The sequence below is a fragment of the Pleurodeles waltl genome, chromosome 8 (genome assembly GCF_031143425.1).
Source record: "Pleurodeles waltl isolate 20211129_DDA chromosome 8, aPleWal1.hap1.20221129, whole genome shotgun sequence".
NCBI classification, from domain to species: domain Eukaryota; kingdom Metazoa; phylum Chordata; class Amphibia; order Caudata; family Salamandridae; genus Pleurodeles; species Pleurodeles waltl.
The window spans coordinates 763,332,373-763,354,458 of record NC_090447.1 but is presented as its reverse complement, the minus strand read 5'-3'; positions in this window follow the sequence as shown (position 1 = coordinate 763,354,458).

Genomic DNA, 22,086 nt, shown 5'->3' with positions numbered 1-22,086 from the left:
CCTGCATATGACAGGTGGATCCCTAATGTACTCACCTAAGAAGGTGTGTCACATCATCGTGGCCTGCTGCATGCTTCACAACCTGGCTTTGCGCCGCCAGGTGCCTTTCCTGCAGGAGGATGGTCTAGACGGTGGTGTTGTGGCAGCGGTGGAACCTGAGGAGAGTGACGAGGAGGAAGACGACGGGGCTGAAACAGACAACAGGGACAGAATCATTGAACAGTACTTCCAATAGGACACAGGTAACATTTCAAAGATAATTTAGTAAATGTTAACTACTCTCCAGCATCTCTGCTGCCTGTCTATTTCCCCCAGTGTATGATGACTGAGTTTTGGCTTTTCCCTCCCTATTTCAGATCTGGGGTCCCCACTACGAGTCCTGTGCTTCGTTTCCCCATGGACTACAGCTTTGTGGCAGCTGTTTGTTGACTTCACCATGTACAAGGACATATTTGCACTGTCATGTCAATTACAATCTATTGAAATCACAGCCAGACTCCAGATATTTTGGTGCAAAATAGGTGTTTATTGAAGTGCTCAAAATGGGATGGGTGGTTTCAAGTGGGTGGGGGCTATGGTGAAGGAATGTCCATGGCAGAGTCCAGAGTAACAGTCACACAGGTGCATTGTCCAGAGGCCTGTGGAGAGATGGAGCATGGGCAGTTCAAGGATGGACAGGGTGACAATGTGGACAGTGGGATGACATCAGGTGGTATCCGTTGCTGGCGGGGGTCTTGACATCCTACTCTGTCTTCTTGCGAGATCTCAGGGCCCTCTTGCGGGGTGGTTCTTCTCCTGCAGGAGGTGGGGGTCTGGTGGGCTGCTGCTGTGCGGGGGCCTCCTGTCCACTAGCGCCGGCGGAGGTGGTTGGCTGTTCTTGGTCCAGGCTAGTGGCAGGGGCCCTTGGGTGTTGTTCAGTGTCCGCCCTGTTGTTGACGAGGTCCTGCAGCAGCCCTACCATGGTAACCAGGGTGGTGTTGATGGCTCTGATGTCCTCCCTGTACCCCCGATAGTGTTCCTCCTGCAGCACCTGGATCTCCTGGAACCGGGCCAGTACCGTCGCCATCGTCTCCTGGGAGCGGTTGTATGCTCCCATGATGGTGGTGAGGACCTCGTGGAGAGTGGGTTCCCTGGGCCTCTCCTCCCCCCCCTGTCGCACAGCTGCCCTCCGAGTTCCCCTGTTTCCCTGGGCCTCTGCCCCCTGGCTGGTGTGCCCACTACCACTGCCCCCAGGTCCCTGTTGTTGTTGGGGTGGTGGGTTATCCTGGGTGCCCTGTAGTGGTAGACACACCGCAGATTGACGCGCCCTGGAGACAGAGGCATGGGCCCGCTGGGTGGGAGCTGTGCTGGTGTTCCCAGAGGGGTTTGGGTCTGTAGTGGCCTGGGCCTGTGTGAGGGGAACCGACTGTCCAGAGGTCCCCGATGGTCCGGGCTGGTCATCGGTGTCCAGGTCGACAGAGCTGCTGTCATCGCTGACGGCCTCTTGGGTGGGGGGTGTGGAGAATTCTGGCCCCTCCGCCGCGGTGTGTTGACGGTCGGGTCCTGCAGGGGTATAGAGGTATGGTTATAGTTTCAATGTGTGGCATATGGGTGTATCTGTGGGTTCTCGTGTCCCCAAGTGCTGGCATTCGTGTGTGGGGGCTTTGGTGAGGGTGGCTTGTGGGGGGGATGTGTATATGCATTGGGCATGCTTTGGTGATGGGTGTCCATGCTTAGTGGACGCATGCAGGCCTAGCTTTTGGGATGTGTGGGTTGTGATGGTGAGACATTGGCGGGGAATAGGTGTGCTGGGGGTGGGGGTGAGGATGGTGGTGGGGGTGAGGATGGTGGTGGGGGTGAGGGTGGGGGTGACGATGGGGGTGGGGGTGAGGGTGGGGTTCGAGGATGGGGGTGAGGTTTGGGGTCTGATTTGGCATGCAGGTGGGGGGGAAGCAGTATTGAAGCTTCAACTTACCAGTATCCATTCCTCCGCCGACTCCTGCGAGGCCGTCAGGATGCAGGATGTTCAAGACTTCCTCCTCCCATGATGTGAATTGTGGGGGTTGAGGTGGGGGTCCTCCGCCAGTCTTCTGCACGGCGATGTTGTGCCTGGATACCATGGAACGCACCTTCCCCCGTAGGTCGTTCCATCGCTTCCTGATGTCTTCCCGATTTCTGGGGTGCTGTCCCACTGCGTTCACCCTGTCGACAATCCTCTGCCATAGCTCCGTCCTCCGGGCAATGCTGGTGTATTGTATCTGTGTGCCGAACAGCTGGGGCTCTACCCGAACGATTTCCTCCACCATGACCCTGAGTTCTTCGTCTGTGAAGCGGGGTTGTCTTTGGGGTGCCATGGGGTGGTGTGTATGATGTGTGGGGTGGAGTATGTGTATTTAAGTGAGTTGAGTGTGGTGGTGTGTGTTGTTTTGTGTGTGGATAGTGTGTGGGTGATGGTGTTGAGTGGCTGTGGCTGTTATTTTTTGGATGCTGGTGTCTCGCTCTTGCCTTCTTGACGAATTTTTTGGCGTAGGGGTTTGTGGGTGATGTGGGTGTGTGTTTTATATTGTATTGTGTGTGTGGGAGTGGTGTGTGTATGTGTATCAGGTGTGTGGGATTCAAATCGTCCAATGTGGCTGAGTTTTGTTCGTTTGTGTGTATTCTGACCGCGGCGGTGTGTCCCGCCAATGGAATACCGCGTTTGAATGACCGCCGCGTGGATTCGTGGGTCGTAATGGGATGGGCGTATTTCTGTTGGCGTGACGGTGGAGGTTTGGTCACCTCCACCTTTCCGCCGACCGCTGGTCTGGCGGTCTGTTGTGGCGGTCGGATTTTCTGAGGTTTGCCTTCTGCGGGTCAGAATGACCGTGGCGGGTTTCCGCGACCGCGGCGGGATTATGGAGGATTTCTGACCAGCGGTAGGCGCCTTTTACCGCCGAGGTCAGAATGACCCCCTAAGTGTGAAGGTAAACTTTTAACCGAGGCCTCCCGCGGCCTGTAGCCGAGCAGGGCTCCATCGCGGTCGGCCTGAAACTTTGACTTTGCCCCGGTCGAGGTGCAACCAGATGACCCGATTGGCGCTTTTTGTTTCTAGGCGCTAAAAAAAAAAAATCTTTAAAAATTCATATCTCCGGTTCCCCTTATCCGATTTTATTCGTTTTGGTGTCAATTTAAAGATACAAATATGATCTATTTTTATAAATTGGTTTTAGATTTTTAAACTGTTTCCTGTGTTTTATTTAATTACTGTTTTGTGATATTTGAATGCTTTACACTCTGTCTCCTAAGTTAAGCCTTGACGCTCGTTGCCAAGCTACCAAGGGTTGAGCTGGGTTTAATTTACTGAGACCTAACTGGACCTAAGTGGAGGTTAGTGGCCTATTGCTAAGTGTAGGTACCTACCTGCCCTTACCAATAACCCATTTTCCAACACAGGTGACAAGAAAGAACCCACTTGTCACTATCACCACATGAAATATTGCGCTTTAAGGAAGCAAGGATGCAAACACCCCTATTAAGCTTTCAAGAAACCTTTTCAAGGAGGAAATGCAGAGAAAAAAAATACGTATTTTGCCTTGAACATGTGCAAGAAATTAGGATGATTAGTACTTTACAGAATCTGAGCTTAACTTGGCCACCTACTTTGTTTATAAGTGCTTCCCATTGAGTTTTTTTTTTTTAAATGAGCATCATGCCAGAATGAGTCCTGCCCTTCGTATTTGTCCAAAAAGAGGCCACTGTTTTGCACAGAATGTCTATGTAACTGTAGTACTTTCTACTGGCTAACCACTGAGTGCTACCTGATTGGGTAAATGTTTAGAGCATCTCCTACACTACAGCTGCTTAAAGGATGCCGAGGTAATGTGTCCAGTGATCTTCTATGTCTGTAACTTTGCCAATGTGGTTGTTCCTTGAGCATCTTCATCAGGTTTTCCAGGCGGAACTGCTGAGAAAACACAGTTAGATTTGTACTTTAAAGAATTAAGTGTTCCTCGCCATCAAGAACACATCTTCAAAATCGGCAGCAAACATGCTCGGGATGGCCGTTTTAGGAAGCTGTCCACCATCCTGGAAAAAAGGTGGAAAGATGTAGCATACCATTACATTTTATGGGGGTGTTGGACCTGGCCCTTTTTGCAGAGCTATCCCCAAAATTGTTTCCGCCTTCCTCCTACTTTTTTCCGATCTGTTTTTGTTCGCTTTGGGACTCTGGGTGCTTTACCAGTGCAAACCAGTGCTAAAGTTCATATGCTGTCTGTCTAGGATGTATTGGTGATTAGTTTATCCATGACTGCCATGTTTGATTTACTAGTAAGTCCCAAGTGTAGTACACAATGTGTGCCCATGGCCTGTAAATCAAATGGCACTAGTGGGCCTGCAGCCCTGATTTTGCCATCCACATGAGTAGCCCTGCAAACATATCCTAGACCTGCCACTGCAGTGTCTGTGAGGGCAGTTTTAAACTACTATTCCAACTTGGCAAGTGGACCCACTTGCCAGGCCCAAACCTTCGCTTTTCCTACATGTATGTTACCCCTAAAGTAGTCTCAAGGCTGCCCCATGGGCAGGGTGCAGTGAATTTAAAAGGTAGGACATGCCCTGATAATGAAATACTGCTACATTCAGTGTGTTTTACATGTCCTGATAATGAAATACTGCTAAATTTGATTTACACTAGTGCAAGATCTGTCTCTCCAATTGGGTAACATTGGGATTGCCTTTAATTATCTTTTGAGTGTAATTTTGCATAAAAAGCAGCTAGGGATATGGAGTTTGGGGCCACTGAAGTCACAATTTAAAGATGCATATTTTGGTGAAGTTGGTTTTTGAATTATAGGTTTGAAAATGCCCCTTTTAGAAGTGGGCATTGTCTTGCTTAACCATTCTGTGCCTCTGCCTTTCTCTGGTTGAGATGACAGTTGGGCTGTTCATGCCTTCACTCTAGAGAGTCACACAAAGGGAGCTGATATCCTTGCATATCCTGATGGCCCATCACCAGGCTGATAGGTATTCCTGAGCTGAGTGTTGGGAAGAGCTGACACCCTCACCTGAATAGGGCTGTTACTGTCCTCACGTAAAGCAGTCTCCAACCCCCTAGAGTATGTCTGGGGCCAGGGCAGAGAAAGTCAGGGTCTTGTGCACTACAAAGACTTCTCTTTAAAATTTGCCTACTTCAAATACAGAAATGGGTATAAGTATAGGACCCCTGACACCACATAGTTAGAACACTTCTGGACTGAGGACATTCTGCCAGGAAGAAGAGGTGGATGCTGTATGAGGGTCTCCCACTCTGCATGTTGCATTGATGTGTTGGCTTGCTGCTTCTGTCCTGGGAGTGAAAGGACTGGCTTTGTTTTTTTACATCCTGCTTTCCAAGGTTCTCCAAAGGCTTGAACTGAGCTTCCCTCTGTTAAGTAGTCTCAGGTCTATCAAAGATTTCACCTGCCAATGCCTGGGCTCTCTTGCTGAGAGCCCTGACTTGCCAAGTTGTGCCAAATCCAGTTTCTGGGCCCTTGGAAGTTAGCTCTGGTGCAACCAAGAAGAAACTAAGCACATCAACCCCAGAGCAACTGGGAAGTGGCGGGTCCCAGGGCCAATAATGGCTCCAGGAGGGGGGTTGTGCTGTAGTGGATCATATTTAGTTTTATTGGGAATCAGGAGATAGCTAAGCCTTCTGGCTAGCTGTCCTGGGCCCCCGTCACCTAGTGACTTTTAACCTACTTAGCCTGCTCTGTTTTAGCGCATTTCTTTAATTATTTCTTCCAAGATGGCTGCTATGTTTATAGTTAGGAAGATGTTTTGATTTCACGTTATCAGTGCCACTCTGTGAAGGTGTCACTATCAGTGTCAAAGACAAGTGATAGACGTAGGTGTTCACATCATGTTCCTTTCCCACTTATATGTGACAGGAACCCAATGTACTCCTGGAGGGAATTGTTTATGTAATTGTTGTCCCAAGCATGCCTTCTTATCTATTGTTTGGGAACATACCTTTGTCAGGGGTCCTACAAGATCTGTATAAATACATCTCATGCAGACAAGGTTATCAGAGGGATTTCTATCACGAGCAATCAACGCTATCTATGATACACGTCGCCTTGATGCAGGTTCAGCCTTTGTGTCCCCACAGAGTCTGATCTAGAGATCTCATTCCAAGGTAAAGAGTGTTGGGGGGTATTTCTCATGGGCATGGTACTGGCATATTAGGTTTAACACACCTAGCTCTTGTTAGGTTAGAGATTAGGTTCTCCATGCTAGGGTATTAGAGTCTATTTCACAACTCATGTTGTTGAAAGATGGTGGAGGTCTTTGTATTCACGACTCTCGTTTTTACAATTCTGTTTCTTGAATTGTTCATTATCCTAATCATTGCGGCCAATACATTTTAAAGTAGATTGCAGTCTTGTTAATAAAAAGCTATTCAAAACTTGACTGCATCTCCTTCATTGCCTGTGGGTGACTGAAACTTGTTGCTCATGTGAGAAAAGGGTAATCTCCTTTTAACTACAACTTCCCTGAGATGTTGCACTCTTGATTCCATGAGTAAAGCCTGCAACAAATCACCTTTTACTATTTGGGTTTTTGGTGAGGTACTGCTTGTGAGCCGGGAAGGTTGGGCCAACAGTTACATCTGGTTGTAGAATTGGCCTAGACGCCTACAAACAAAAGGACTGTCATCCCTAAACCAGCAGTTTTGCCTAGAGCAAGAGTCCAACTATGACATTGTGCCCAACAATGGTGTTTTGGCACTAATTTACGGATGCCCTGAGTATCTCTGTCTTACACACAACTGGTACCCTAAGTACCATTATAAGGAGACGTCCGTGGTCTTTGGGATAATCCTCCTCAGCTGAGCAGGGAGCACCTAACTAGGCTGTAGGTTTTCAACCTCGAACTCTTAAAAGAACTTTTCTCCCTATTTGGTGTTCCATCTCTTTACCCATTTCAGAATGTGGCTAACACCTTAGACATTACCGAGAATGTCAGACATACATTAACACTACATCTAATAGCGCATGGCTTAAGAGATGAGGGCACGGATGTCCCATTCATATCAGAAGCTAATGAAGCTTTCCAAAAAGAAACATTCTATTTCTGGGCCAGCTTTCCATACACATTCCACATATACTGAGTTGCAAACATACCACAACGGTACCAAGCATACTGGGGTCTTGAAATATCGATTACTTATCAAGAATATCAGAACTGGTTTAATGGCGCAGGACCACACGTAATACAACCTGTGAGATTAGGGCCCATATTTATACTTTTTTACGCAAACCAGCGCCGGCGCTGGCTGAGTAAAAAAATTTACCGACAGATAACGCCATTCCAACGCACCAGGTGGGCGCCTTATTTATGGATTGACGTTAGCCGGCGCTGCGGGCTGGTCAGAGTAAAAAAAAATGACTCTAACCAGGCAGCGCCAGCGTAGGGGAAAATGAGGGTTGGGCGTCAAAAAATGGTGCAAGTCAGGTTAAAGTAAAAAATCATGGCTCTAACCGGACTTGCGCCATTTTTTGACGCCCAACCCCCATTGAAATGCAAAAGACAGGAGTCATGCCCCCCTGCCCAATGGCCATGCCCAGGGGACTTCTGTCCCCTGGGCATGGCCATTAAGCACAGTGGCATGTAGGGGGGCCCAAGTTAGGCCCCCCTATGCCACAAAAAAAAATAAAAAAAATACCTCCACTCACCTGTACTTACCTGGGATGGGTCCTCAAGGGGTGGGCGGGGGTGGCAGGGGGTGTCTCTGGGGGCAGGGAAGGACACCTGTGGACTGCTTCCATGGTCATGAGCCCACAGGTCCCTTAACGCCTGCCCTCACCCAGGCATTAAAAAACAGCGCACATCAGGCTGGGTGCCGTTTTTTAAGGCCCGCCCCCTCCTGTGCATCAAAATGATGCAGGATTATAAATAAGGCGCACAGGCCTTAAAGTAATTTTTGGGACGGGAACACCTACCTTGCATGTCATTAATGCAAGGCGGTTTCCTGCATCCAGAAAATGACGCACACGGAGGAATTTTGACATTCGCGAGGTCGGGCGTCATAGAATAAATATGGTGTAAGGTTTGCGCCGAATGTGCGTCAACTTTTTTGACACACATGGGGACGCGCTGGTTTGTGAAGCCTGGGGCAGGGAGGAGCCCCTCTTCGAAGTACTGTGTAGCGCACCCACTTCGTGGGTCGCGCTAATTGATTCCTGCGGCTTCTGCTGCCGGGCCAGAGGAAAGGCCCTTTAAATTCAAAGGAGCGCTCCCCCCTCGTGGGATGCGCTGGTTTGTGAAGCCTTGTGCAGGGAGGAGCCCCTCTTCGAAGTACTGTGTAGCGCGCCCGCCTCGTGGGTCGCGCTAATTGATTCCTGCGGCTGCTGCCGGGCCAGAGGAAAGGCCCTTTAAGATCAAAGGAGCGCTTCCGCCTCGCGGGACGCGCTGGTTTGTGAAGCCTGAGGCAGGGAGGAGCCCCTCTTCGAAGTACTGTGTAGCGCGCCGCTTCACGGGTCACGCTAATTGATTACTGCTGCTGCTGCCGGGCCAGAGGAAAGGCCCTTTAAAATCATAGGAGCGCTCCCGCCTTGCGGGACGCGTGCGGGCGGCGCCCGGGCAAAGCCCGGGCCAAGGGCAGGCCCGTCCTTTGCCCGTCAACGCCTGGCAGAGGCTGGGCTGGACTGGGCCACTCCCCTGACATTTTCTCTGTGATCATTGGATTGGGTCACTAAGCCTCCAAGCAGGCACTTTCTATTTTTTGACTTCTTGCAGCAGGGTTTTAACCTTGTATTTTTTTACGACACAGCAAAACAGTTTTTTAGTACAGTGAGAAGCCATTTTTATTTTACAACATTATTTTTATTGCCACAGTCACATAGAGATTGTGTTATTTGTGTTAGGTTTTCCTTTTTTATTAGTAAGGAGCGTTGCTAGAGCATTACTGCTGAAACCTCTTTTAGGATTAAATAATTAGTAAGAATGGGCAAAAGGAAGCAATCTAGTGCAAAAAATACTACCTCTCAGAAAGATCATTCAGCAATACTAACATTTATCTCAGGAGCCATGGGGGCAATTGACAAACAGATTACTAATGTTGAGGAAAAGATACTAATTCAGAAGGGCCTGTTGGGCCCTCCTCATTTTCCCCCGTCAGCAATAACCTCTCCAAAACCGACCAACCTTTCGGCAAGAGGAACCCAAACTAGAGGTATAAATGGATGTATCCAAGACACAATTGATTTTATTTCAGATGATGACAACCACTCACCTTCTCCTAAACGTTTAAGGAAACCTAAATTAGCTAGGAAGGATAAAGTCTCCAGTCAAGAGCCACTTGATAAGACCAGACGTGGTACTTCTGGAGCTCCACTCATGGAACCTACGCAACACGTATAAATCGTCTGTGAGAACATAAAACCTGGCCAGAGGAATAGACAACCCATAGCGAAAGTGAAAATCAATCCCCTAGAGATCACTAATGCCTTGGAACATCTAGTTAGGTCATTTTTTGACCAAATGCTAAAACGTTTAACCCAATTGGAGGAAAATGTGGAGACAATGTTTAACTTAATGAAGGCACAGTTTGCAAGCTTAACAGCTGCCACTTCTCAACATCGTGACGATCCAGATCCAAACGGTAATCCCCAAATAGAGCACCAACAGTCATCACTTATTCCTCAGGCTACTCAAAGATATGTAGACCCATGTACTCCACCAGTTAGCACCAGAAGTCCCCAATACCAAAAAGCGAAGATAAACAGAGGGGAAACACCGAATAGTTTGAAATGTTCCCGGTATTTTTCGTCAACATCAAGAGATATATTAGATCTTCCTCCTGCTGCAACCCCCTACGTGATAGTCCTCGCAAATGTTCCTACCCTTTCCGGGGACTACAGGGTATCATGGACAGCTTTGAGGAACAAATCCCTGAACTGGATAGGAACTTGTATGAAATCTGGCATAACAGATGTACTCTTTGAGGATATTAAGATGGTTAGAAGGGTAAAATGGGTGGGCAAGAGCCACAAACTATTCAGGGGCGACTGTGTGGTACTCTCGTTTAAAACCCCGAAATTGGTTGAAGATATTTTGAGAAACTTAAGCCTGCGGCAGATCACGGACCATGGCATTGTACTGCTCCCTCTGGGCTTTTTCTATACCCGTAATTTAGGCCATGATTGTTTTGGTCCTAATCCTGGAAAACAAATAAGTAGGTTTGAGAAATATTACACGATCCCTACTAAGAATATATTTCATGCTCTTTGCTCGGATGGAGTCGATTCGATCAGGAAGTGGGTGGGTCTAAGTCTATTATGTTAACCCCAGTCCCTGACCCATTGAAGGGCGGCGATGGTCTGGTGGAGAGCATCGGAGATGAACGGACGGACATGGAATCTTCACAGAGACAAATTGTCAACAAAGAAGTGCCAACAAGCGGACTTCCTGTCCAATCAAAAGATAAAGCAATAAAACAGCCTCTCGCAGGGCAAGGTACTAATACTCGGGGTGAGGATTTTTCATTTTTAGTTTGGAATGTGGCGGGCCTGCGTTCTAAAATCAAGAATGAGGATTGGCTAGAATATATTCAATCTTTTTCTTGGGTGTGCTTACAAGAGACTTGGTCTGTGGATCCTATTCACATAAACGGTTTCAGGACATTTCATACCCCCGCTGTTCCTTGTTCACGGGGCAGGGCAAAAGGTGGTTTATGCGCTTTTATCTCTAATAAGCTCAATTTAATTAAGGAAGTTAGCTTAATTTCTAATACTTTTTATCAATTGATCACATGTGAACTAAAACACATTGCTCAATTGGTTATTATAAATTTTTATAACAATGCTCTTCAACAAAGATTTCTATCTGTACTCAAGCTGTTGCAGGAAGACCTGGATCGAGCATGTAATTCATCGCATAAAGAGACCTTTATTGTGTGGGGGGGTGATTTTAATACACATTTGTGCCCTCAAACCATTGAGAAATCTTGCTCCTTTGGCACAGGTGGAGATGATGATTCATTCCATTTCACACATAATTATTATGGTAACCTGTTGAATGAAACACTATTCAAATTTGATCTCCTCTTGTGTAATAGTTTAAATCACAGTAAATCACAGTTAAAACCCACATTTAATGGCAGACACGCCAACACAATAATCGACTTTATATTATTATCCAATAATTCTTTTTTTTATGTACCCGAGTATAAAATTCAAGATGTCATGTTCAGTGACCATTACCCTCAAAGTCTAAGCCTTGCATTGCCACAAGCCACAACCAGACACAAGGAACCAGTAGAGAAGGTAGTGAACTTTGAATTGGGAGCAAGAAATGGCTATACTATCCGGTGGTCACAGATCGAACCTATGGGTTTTATGAAACAGTTAATGAGTAAATTTTCCAACAAGTTTAAAACCTGTCTTTCAGACAACATCAGTCCGCAGGATTGTATTAAATCTTTCATTGCAATCACCACTTGAATTAAACAGTCCCTTACAGTTAGTTTTAGCAAACCTAGGCCTCATGTAGTCAAAGGATGGTTTGAAAGCGAATGTACACTAGCCCATAAGAACTTAAAACAGTATTTACAAAGACAAAATAGTGACAAAAATGGTATAAGTCTTCGGAGGAAGAAGTATAAAAAGGATATAAAAATAAGGAAACAAAATTTAAAAAATGAGGCATGGCATTCTCTTCATGAAGCAAGTCTTCAGAATGACAATGTCAAATTCTGGAAAATTGTGAACTCTCCTCTCCTCTGTGATAGAACGTCACCAACAATTGAAATAGCCATCATGGAAGAGGACTGGGTCACCTTTTTTTCCAGTATATACTTTGCCAAAAATTTGGCCCTAGAATCAAATCCTCTGAAATTAGATTCCCACCCCATCACTCCACCATTTAGTTTAAAAGAGGTTACTGAAGCTATAAACGGTAGTAAAAGCGGGAAAGCACCAGGCCCAGAGGGAGTACCAATTGATATTTACAAGTCTAATGTTTCACTATGGGGCCCATTACTAACACAGGTTTTACGTGCCTGCTGTGCCACATCCTTTATTTCGGCCTGGGCCGAGTCCATTATTGTTCCAATCTTGAAAAAGGGAGATCGTCAAAACCCTGCATGTTACCGCCCAATCTCCCTGCTTGATACTCTTGCAAAGATTGCTGGACAAATTGTTTTAAATAGGTTACGAGATTGGATGGAAGAAAATCACATCCTTTCGGATTTGTAATATGGCTTTAGGGCTGGGATAGGGACCATGGAGAAGGCTCTGAACTTAGACATCATACTTGGCAAATATACGAGGGCCAAGGCAGGAGCCTTATACCTAGTGTTAGTGCACCTGACTTCAGCATTTGACTGCGTGGTTCACAGCAAATTATGGCCTATCTTATTGGACATGGGGGTGGATACAACTATAGTTCATTTCATTAGGGAACTATATGCCGGAGCTAATGCCAAGGTGCGTTATGAGCCTCAGGGGGAATGTACCTCAGCTTTTCCCATTGAGCGGGGGTACGTCAAGGCTGTGTACTAGCTCCCTTATTGTTTGCTTTATACATTAACAAACTAGAGGGTGTTTTATCTGACGTTTGCAGTGATCTCCCACAAGTTGGTTCTCGAAAGATCCCAGCACTCCTGTATGCGGATGACGCCGTTCTGATGGCCCGCACTCCAGTAGCCTTGCAGCGGCTACTAACAACTTTTGATAAGTATATGGAAGCCTTAAGTCTTAGAATCAACCATTCTAAAACCTTCTCAATGATATGTGGTAGAAACTCTACAAAGAAACCCCAGATCATGCTAAAAAGCACGAAATTAGATGACACAGGAACCTTTTCATACTTAGGCATCACGTTCGATAATGAAGGCATATGGTCACAAGCCATAAAATCGAGGAAACAGTTATTTACAAAAACTATTATGGCTATAAAAAATGTTTCTAAAAAGGTTGGTAGAGCGACCCCTAAGGACATGACGACATTGTACAATGTAAAATGTGTTTCTGTTGCATTGTATGGGGCAGGACTCTGGGGATATAGGAACTGTAATATCTTACAGCTAGTCGAAAACGATTTTTTAAAGTCTATTTTAAGTGTTCCAAAATCTATCTCAACATTGGTATGCCATATAGAAATGGGGGCAACATACCTCATAGACTTAATTCATATTCAACCAATCTTACTATGGCATAAAGTATGGACTTCTGACTCTGCTAGGCTGAACAGGGCCATTATAGAAGAGGCACTTGCATTAATTCACTCACTGAAAATTCCATGGCTGAATTACATAAAGAACTTTTTCACAGAGTTGGGCTATTCTGATTTATATTCTACTCCGGCCAAAATGGAAACAATCTCCAGGAAAGAATTGAAAAACATCTGTCTTACTCATCTGGCTGATTTGAGATGGGCCACCGAGGTAAAGAAATCTAGCGTCAGGAGGAACCTTATGTTGCAACAAACAGATGGCATGGAACCATACTTGAGAAATGTATTGAATCCAAGGCATCGGTTTGTCCTTACGTGCTTAAGACTAGAGATTTTTCATCGTCTAGTTAGCTTTCCGCATATTAATGACTGGACTTTAGCCTTGGAAAAATGTCCTTGTGATTCAGTGTCTGACCAAAGCACAATGCACATTCTTTTTTTCTGTAAATTTTACTTAGATCTGAGGAAAGTGTTTGTGATCCCACTTTTAAAATCAATGCATTTTAAACAATGTCCCCCAGCCTTTATTTATCTCTCGTCCCTTCCATCAATTATGATCTGTAATGGAATAGCTTTATTTTTATGTGCAGTAATCAAGGCCAGATCACATTATTAGGTAATCCAGTGAGGTCTTTTAATCTTTATACGTATCTTACTAAAGATAATAGCTTCTGTTTTAAACATATTGTTTTACTGATTTTATAATGCTTCTTACGAGAATTCATTTAACCTCTTGTAATGTAACCTGTTACACTGTCCTCATTTTAGGTATGGCTTGATTTATTCTGTGTTTCTTTTATCTTTCTCAATTATTGATTGATGTTATTAATATTTATTATTTGGTTTTATGATTGTCTAATTCAATCGAATAAAGTATTTTGATGATGACACACATTCAGCGCAAACAGAGTATAAAGAAGCCACTAGGTCCTTTCAGTGATGACGGACCAACATGGCCAATGTAGAAACTTGGCCCCTGTGTAGAAAACATGTAGGAAGTTGATCTGCGCAATCTTTACAATGAGTTAGTAACACTTTGTAGATGACTTGTTCAGTTTGTAATGAGAACTTTGATCACAACACCAGCACGTCATTTACCACCAGCACCCGCTGGATGTCAATTGGCCACTACTGGGATCAATCCACAAACAGTACATTTATCATGGGCAAAGTGCCCACGGAACAAGAGGAAATCCCGTTCTGGATAGCCCAGAAAACTAATCAGCTGGAAGATGTGTTCCCCATATGGGACCACAGGAGAAACATAGAACTCTCACAATGTGCTTGCTGTTCAGAATGGTTCCCTCAGTGGATGACTGCGCCACATGGGGTACAGTCTTCGCTGAGATTTACAATACAACACATGGTACCCCGAAACTTGCCAATTTACCAGAATTGTTCAAACAAATTCAGAACAAACACAGGGCTGCTCCTGCCCTAGATTTGGGGATGAAACTGTTGTACAACTTCAACGCATTCTCCTCAATAATCCTCAGCAATATGGGGAAGCATTAGTGTTGGCTATATGCCAGCAGCTCCATGAGATTCCACACTGGGAACAGGAAAGCAGCAGCTACCGAAAATCATTTCTGACATCTATACCAGAATAGGACGGGATACCATCCCTAAGGAAGGTACCAAACAAGCATAGGAGGGTTCTAAAAAGCGCTGGGATAAACAAAAGCAAATTAAACACAGACGAAGTCAGACAGCAGACTCTCTATACCCAGAGAACTCCGAAAGGAGGTATAAACTCAGAAATAGAGAAAATATAAAAGCTCCTGACAGCTATCCTGATTCACGTCCCTGTCGTTCCTTTCAGGACACTCCGGATAGACATAACGAAAGAATGGGCTGGTCAGAGCAACGTCTTGACTACGTGAAGCAGAAGAAAGAGTCACCACGGTCTTCAGACAAAAAAAAAGACAAGCCCCCACAGCAAAAGCCACAGTTTAAAAAGAAAAAGGTGGCAGCACTTTCTATTAAAAATGCCAGTAAACTTGAGAACATTGCTGAAGAACAAAACGTGGGCTGTGACACTCCTGCACAGTGTGGCAGAAGTCACAATATGTCACCAGAGTCTGAAAGATCATCTGGTTGTGACAGCAACTAGCGACTTTATTGCAGTCGACACTGAGGATGGGGGTGTTCTGCCACCCAACAGGGTTTATGATTTCAATATCCAAATTGAGGAAGACATAGAGTGCACGATTCGTGTAATATTCTGGGATGAACTTAGTTGTGATATCCTATTCGCCAAAAGAGACTGGCCTCCTGAGCACGTCCATAAGTTCCCACTTGGGGAAGATGTAATTTTGCCGTCTTTCTCTGGACTTGTTCCAGAGGTGGTAAAACAAGCCTATGCTAACGACTGGGCTTTACCGTGGGCACCTGCACTATTCAGCAATCATGTATGTTGGGATAAGGATTCTCCTTACCATGTAATACCGATTAGATCCACACCCCATTCTCAACCCCAATATCTTATTAAACATGAAGCAAGAGCTCCAGTGAGACAGATCCTCCCTCAGCTCGTGTACCAGTTTGTAATTGAGCCTGTCTCTCTGCAATGAATAACCCGTTATTCCCCGTTGCAAAACCTGACCATTCATATAGAATAGTTTTAGATTACAGACACTTAAACAGTCATACACACACACCTATGCAATAGAAAATTCACACAGCACTGCACTAATTAACAACATAGACCCATATTTATACTTTTTTAGCGCCGCATTTGTGCCGCTTTTTGACGCAAAAGAGGCCAAACTTACAAAATACAATTGGATTTTGTAAATTTGCGCTGCTTTTGCATCAAAAAGCGGCGCAAATGTGGTGCTTAAAAAGTATAAATATGAGCCATAGTGCGTAAAAAATACAAAACAACCTTGGATATCTCCAACGTTTTTTTCTGCCAAAACTTAGCACATGAAAGTCAGGACCTGAGCGCATTTCATTTGGCTCACAAAAACGCTTCTGTTGTTTACCCCAGGGCTGTTCTCAGCCTGTGTAACATCAATATTGCATGATAGTCCGTGAGAGGACAACTATGAAGAAGGAATTTGGCCCATCCTACAGAGCACTGGTCCAAGACCTGGGAATACAAGGTATCAGAACTGTCATCCTACCACCGCTACCTGGTTCCAAAGCAAACAGATTAGTCTCCATTGACAACATCAAATTAAACCATGTGGCCGAACCTTCACAGTAGACCCAGAGATGCTTTGGGTGGTTCCCGGTCCCCTCTCACTAACCAACAGGACAAACCTCTTCAAAGAATAAACAACTCTTCTGACTATATCGGCAGGTACAATGATGTTACAAATGCCTCCTCGAGCATGGAGAGGGCCAAAAATGAGCTTATGATGATTCCAGCTACCACTGTGTCTGCAGAGACTGCTTCCGGTTATTTCATCGACCTTGACGACTTTTCTTGGACTTGATCTGCATCTGCAACTAAAACCATTTCAAAGACACATAAGCTGTACAGATGATTTAAGAGTAACTATTTAATTCATCCATGGAATTATCTGTGGATATTTCTGACATTGTTTGCCTTTCTGATATGGATTGGTTTTGTGATTGTTTTCTTTCTCTTGATAAATGGTCATTATCTTCCTGAGCCCTCTTCTGTCGAGCCAGTGAAGGAAGTTCTAACTCCATACCTTTCCTCACATAAGGTCCGAAGAGACTTGACCCTTGTGAACATTTCAGCAGTACCAATTCCTGATGGGATTGTGTGGGTTAAAGTTCTGTTTGATATATACAGGGCTTCTGAGGTCATTCAAATGTAATATGTTTTCAAAATTTCAATAACTGATGTAATTACACCTAGTGTTGTTTCTGATGACTGGGATGTTCAAACAGTTGATTCAATGCTTGCTGAACTGCAGGATTACATAGTGATGATGTGTACACCAATTCAATGAATTATGGGGAAAGTTCTGTTATAACAGTTCGTGACAATACTACCTGCACAGAGCAACTAGACACATATCAGTATTTAAATACATACAGTGGGAACACTGTTCAACTCCACCTGTGGGGAGCACAAAGCATTATTCAGATAAATTCACATATTTTTCTGGGCATGACATTAAGAATGCAGAATAATACTACTTCAAGTTACCACCTTCTAAAATTAGGAAAATTCTGCTAACAACGCAAAATTGATGTATTTAGATTCTTTTGTTTCCTGACTTGTAGTTGAAGGATACGAATACTGGGAGAATACTATTGATGTCAAAAGGGTATGGGGAACATAAGATAGACAAATTCAGGGTAGGGAAGCTTTATTTAGAGCATGCCTTATTCCTGTTCAAATTATATTTTTAAATGACACAATTCAACAGACATCCTGTCTAGGGTTAGCAAAAATAAAAAAGATGAATGCGCCTATTATCCCCACACCATCCAAATTCAACAATTGACAGTCCTTCCTAAACGTCACCAAGGAAGAATTAGATGCAAAGGTTCAAGCTGGTACCTATAATTCTTCACTTTCTATTTTCAGCGGGTGTTTTTTGTGGCCAATAGACACAAATGGGTGTCAGGTGCGTTTTGTTAATTACTCAGGGGGTTTCAAGATTAGCTGGCTTGTCCCTCACTTTGTCTCGGGTCAACAATCGGGTATAGTTACCACATACAGTGTGGGTAAACTGTGCCAACAATGGTTACAGACTAACACCATAACAGCAGTTAAAGACCATCTCAATATGCTATCTGAAGACTTAGATTTTCGAGAATTCTTGTTAGTTCCAAGAAAGCCATGCTCTGAAAGATTAATCTATGCCATGTACAATGGGATCTGGAAGCTTTCCTAAATGGAAGGAGCTGCGTGTTTAAGGCAGATTGATGAGTAAAATTTGGAAAAGGCTTTAGCTGTTGTCAATAATGGCATGAACACTCTGTCCAACAGAATATACTCCCTTAATAACATAGTGTCATCTGCGATTGACATCATTCAGAATGACAAGTCCTTTTCATACCATGGACAAAGTCAACTGTGTTCCATGATGCTCTTAGGTGGGACAGAAACTGGAAAATGGCCGCATTCCATGGAAATACATTGACAGAAGTGACCTGTTTGCTTCTTTTTATTCATCCAGGGAACAAGAGACAATGGCTAAAAGGGAAGCAAGTTTCACTATGCTTATATGGAGAAGCTAGAAAAGTTGCCTTTCACAGTTGCAGAAGGTCCATCAACAGTATGGCTCGTACATGGCATTATAAATCTGCCCTTTTCCACCTTTCGTTTTTCGAAATGCTTGAAACATCTTGCCGTGGGCAGATATGAACAGCTAGGTGACAGCATATTAAAGAAGAGTGGGAGTTGCCCTTTGAATATAAATGTCTGAATGGCGAAACAGAAGTCTTTCTCAGCGGAAGCGAATGTGAGACTACTGTTAGTCATTCAATGACCTGCAAACAGGTGTCCCTTCATTGCCTTTGCAATGTGGGGGTCACAAACATGTCCTGTTTTCTAAAGGGTACTCCCATACCTTTGATTCGTCCAGCATTTCAAATACTTTTGAATTGAAGTTATGTGGTCCTGAACGAACAGAGCTGTTGCGGTATGAGACCAGGAATAGCCTACGCAATTTCAGTCTCCAAGATTATAACTTGTTGTAGACATGTCTTATTCCCCCCCCACGAGTAGCAGAAATGTGGCCTCACCTTGATACTACTAATGTAAATTATGACAAGCTGAGCAGACTAAAGACACCACTGTTGTGTACAATTTGTGTTGACATCGGCTAGAGAAATGTATGATCTCCAGATAGCAAGATCATCAGTTGAGATACAATCCCTATTAAATACTGACTTCCCCAGGCAATTTGGAGATCTGGTATCCAGAATATTCAGCGTTTCAAGTGCTACAGGGAATTTGCATTTCTTTAAGGCTGTTGAGTCTGGATTTGTGTCCATCTTCAAGAGTGTCTTCAGAGTTATTCCTTCAGCCATCCATTCACTTTTTTCAAGGGGTTTGGTGGCTTTCCTGTGACTTTGGCATTGATCAGCAGGATACTACTGATGCTGTTCCTGATATGCAGTTGTTGTGCCTTCCCAGCTAAGTGGAGTAATGGAGCTACTTTCACCAGCCCAGCTGTGCCCTGATCTGATCACATGGTTCAGTTCTTTGGTGCTCGATTGATGGAAGAATTGGAGCGTGATTAGTCACTGTCATTCTGACCACTCTTATGGTGTGTACAACCAGTCTTCCATTGCACCTGCTGCTTCTTTGGACATCTACCTTCGGTGTGTCTTGCTGTTCCGCCAGCGCCTCTGGTGGACCAAGAACTGCTTAGGTTCCCGATGAGGGTTCATTCACAATTGTGCCCAATGAGACTGAAGCAGATTCACGAGGCCACTTATGAGCCACCCTGGGTGGATTATCTGGCTCCTTTAGGCACTTTGAATGGTGCTTCCCTCTCGGGTGATCCTGCTCCTGAGCCTGCTACACACTACTGCTCCATGAATTAGTCTGCCAATCCTGTCATCGATCTGACGTCTGACGATGTGGATTCATTCCTGGATGCCCTTCCTTTTGATGACTCCGGAGACATTCTCCAAGAACACGATTACTGTTAAATAAATTTGAACATTGGCTTATTTCCAAAGTTTTCAAAATTATGCCAAAATTGCCTTACCTTTTGCCTGGTGTGCTTGTCATGGTCGACAGTTTGCCTCTTCATATGTTTTAGCTATTTTTAACAAGTTTTCAATTAAATTTTAGTTATATTTTAATGTGATTTTAACTTGTTTTAGTTCAGAGCATTTTAGCTTGGGGTCATGCACCTTCTCTGGCATCATCATTGTGGCATCATACTTGTTCCAGCAATGGGGAGAGTGTAGTGGTTCCTATTTAGTATTATTGAGAATCAGGAGATGGCTTAGCCTTCTGGCTTGCTGGCCTGTGCCCCCATCACCTAGTGATTTTTAACCTACTTAGCCTGCTCTGTTTTAGTGCATTTATTTAATTATTTCTTCCAAGATGGCTGCTATGTTTATAGTTAGGAAGATGTTTCGATTTCACGTTATCAGTGCCACCCTGTGAAGGCGTCAATATCAGCATCAAGGACAAGTGATAGACGTAGGTATTTCCATCATGTTCCTTTCCCACTTACGTGTTACAGGAACGTAATGTACTTTTAGAGGGAATTGTTTATGTAATTGGCGCCCCAAGCATTCCTTCTTATCTATTGTTTGGGAACGTACCTGTGTCAGGGGTCCCATAAGATCTGTATAAATACATCTCATGCAGACAAGGTTATCAGAGGGCTTTCTACCAGATGCCATTAATGCTATCTATACTACACGTCACCTTGAACAGACTCAGCCTTCGTGTCCCCACGGAGTCTGATCTAGAGACCTCATTCCAAGGTAATGAGGGTTGGGGGGCATTTCTCATGGACTTGATACTGGCAGATTAGGGTTAACACTCCTAGCTCTTGTTAGAATAGAGAATAGGTTCTCCATGCCATGGTATTAGGGCCTATTTCACATCTCATGTTGTTGCAAGATGGCGGGGGTCTTTGTATTCACAACTTCATTTTTACAATTCTGCTTTCTACGTTGTTCATTATCCTAATCATTGCAGCCCATGCATTTTACAATAGATTGTAGTCTTGTCAATAAAACCTATTAAAAACTTTACTGCATCTCCTTTATTGCCTGTGTGTGACGGAGACTTGTTTAACCACAACTCCCCTGAAATGTTGCACTCCTGAGTCCATGCGCAAGGGTTGCCACAGATTACCTTTTACTATTTAGGTTTTTGGTGAGGTGCTGCTTGTGAGCCGGTAGGGTTGGGCCGACAGTTACAACTTGTTCTAGGATTGGCCTAGTCACCTACACACAAACGTGCTGTCATCCCTAAACCAGCAGTCTTGCCTAGTTCAAGCCTTCAACTACGACAGTGCGTCCTCCCCAGGGAGTTTGTGGTCCCCGAGACCCCCTCCCTGTTATAAAAAGGTGAATGCCCCGGGGAGGTGTTAGTCCCTGTGGACCGAGGAGGGGTCCATGCGACCCCCCCTTATATTTTTTTTAATGTAGCCCCAGGGAGCTAGTGATCCCCGGGGCTTAAGAAAGCACCTGGAGGGTGGCCTGGTGCAACCCCCTCCATTTTGTTTTAGTAAATATACATTTTCCTGGGACCTGACCCACCCAGTGACTACATTAAAAACAAACGCAGGAGACTGCGGTTGTTTATTTTTTTTAATTCACCATGAAATTCATGAATATTCGTGAATTTCGACATAAATTTAAAGAAAAAAAAAGCTTTTTCGCCCTGGCAGGTTACCAAAGGGACCCCAGGACCAAGGCTAGGGAGTTGGGGTTTCTTATCTTGCCCTCTTTTCCTTTATTTTGCATTTATTTTTTGGACTCTGCTGAACCCAAGTCCCAAAATGGCTGCCTGGTTGAAGTGCTGGCAGCCAACCAGATCTCTGCACAAGATCAGTATTATTTGCAAAATTGTCAAAATCATGGCCATATAAATTTGGTTTTCTTTGATTTCTTGTAAACTACTGAATGGATTTACACCAAATAACAAAAAGTGTGCTTTCTGAACCAAGAGCTACCTTTATGTCAAATTTGGTGTAATTCCGTCCAGCAGTTGCGGCTGTAGTCGTGGTGAAAATCCCTATTGGAATAAACATGGGACATGCACTCTTTATCACCCCTCCCTTTTTCTCGGCTCTCACTTGACAGACCACCCAACTCTCCATGTACAACACAACCCTAGGGGAGACTTTTTATATATATTAACAATCTTCTGGCTATCAAGGTACATCTGAATATTTACGTGAGGAAAAGCAGCACAGCAGAACACTGTACAACTTATTGAAACACAGAAGCATCTTTTTGAATGCATTACCTTATTTATCAATGACACACTATAAATGTTATGTA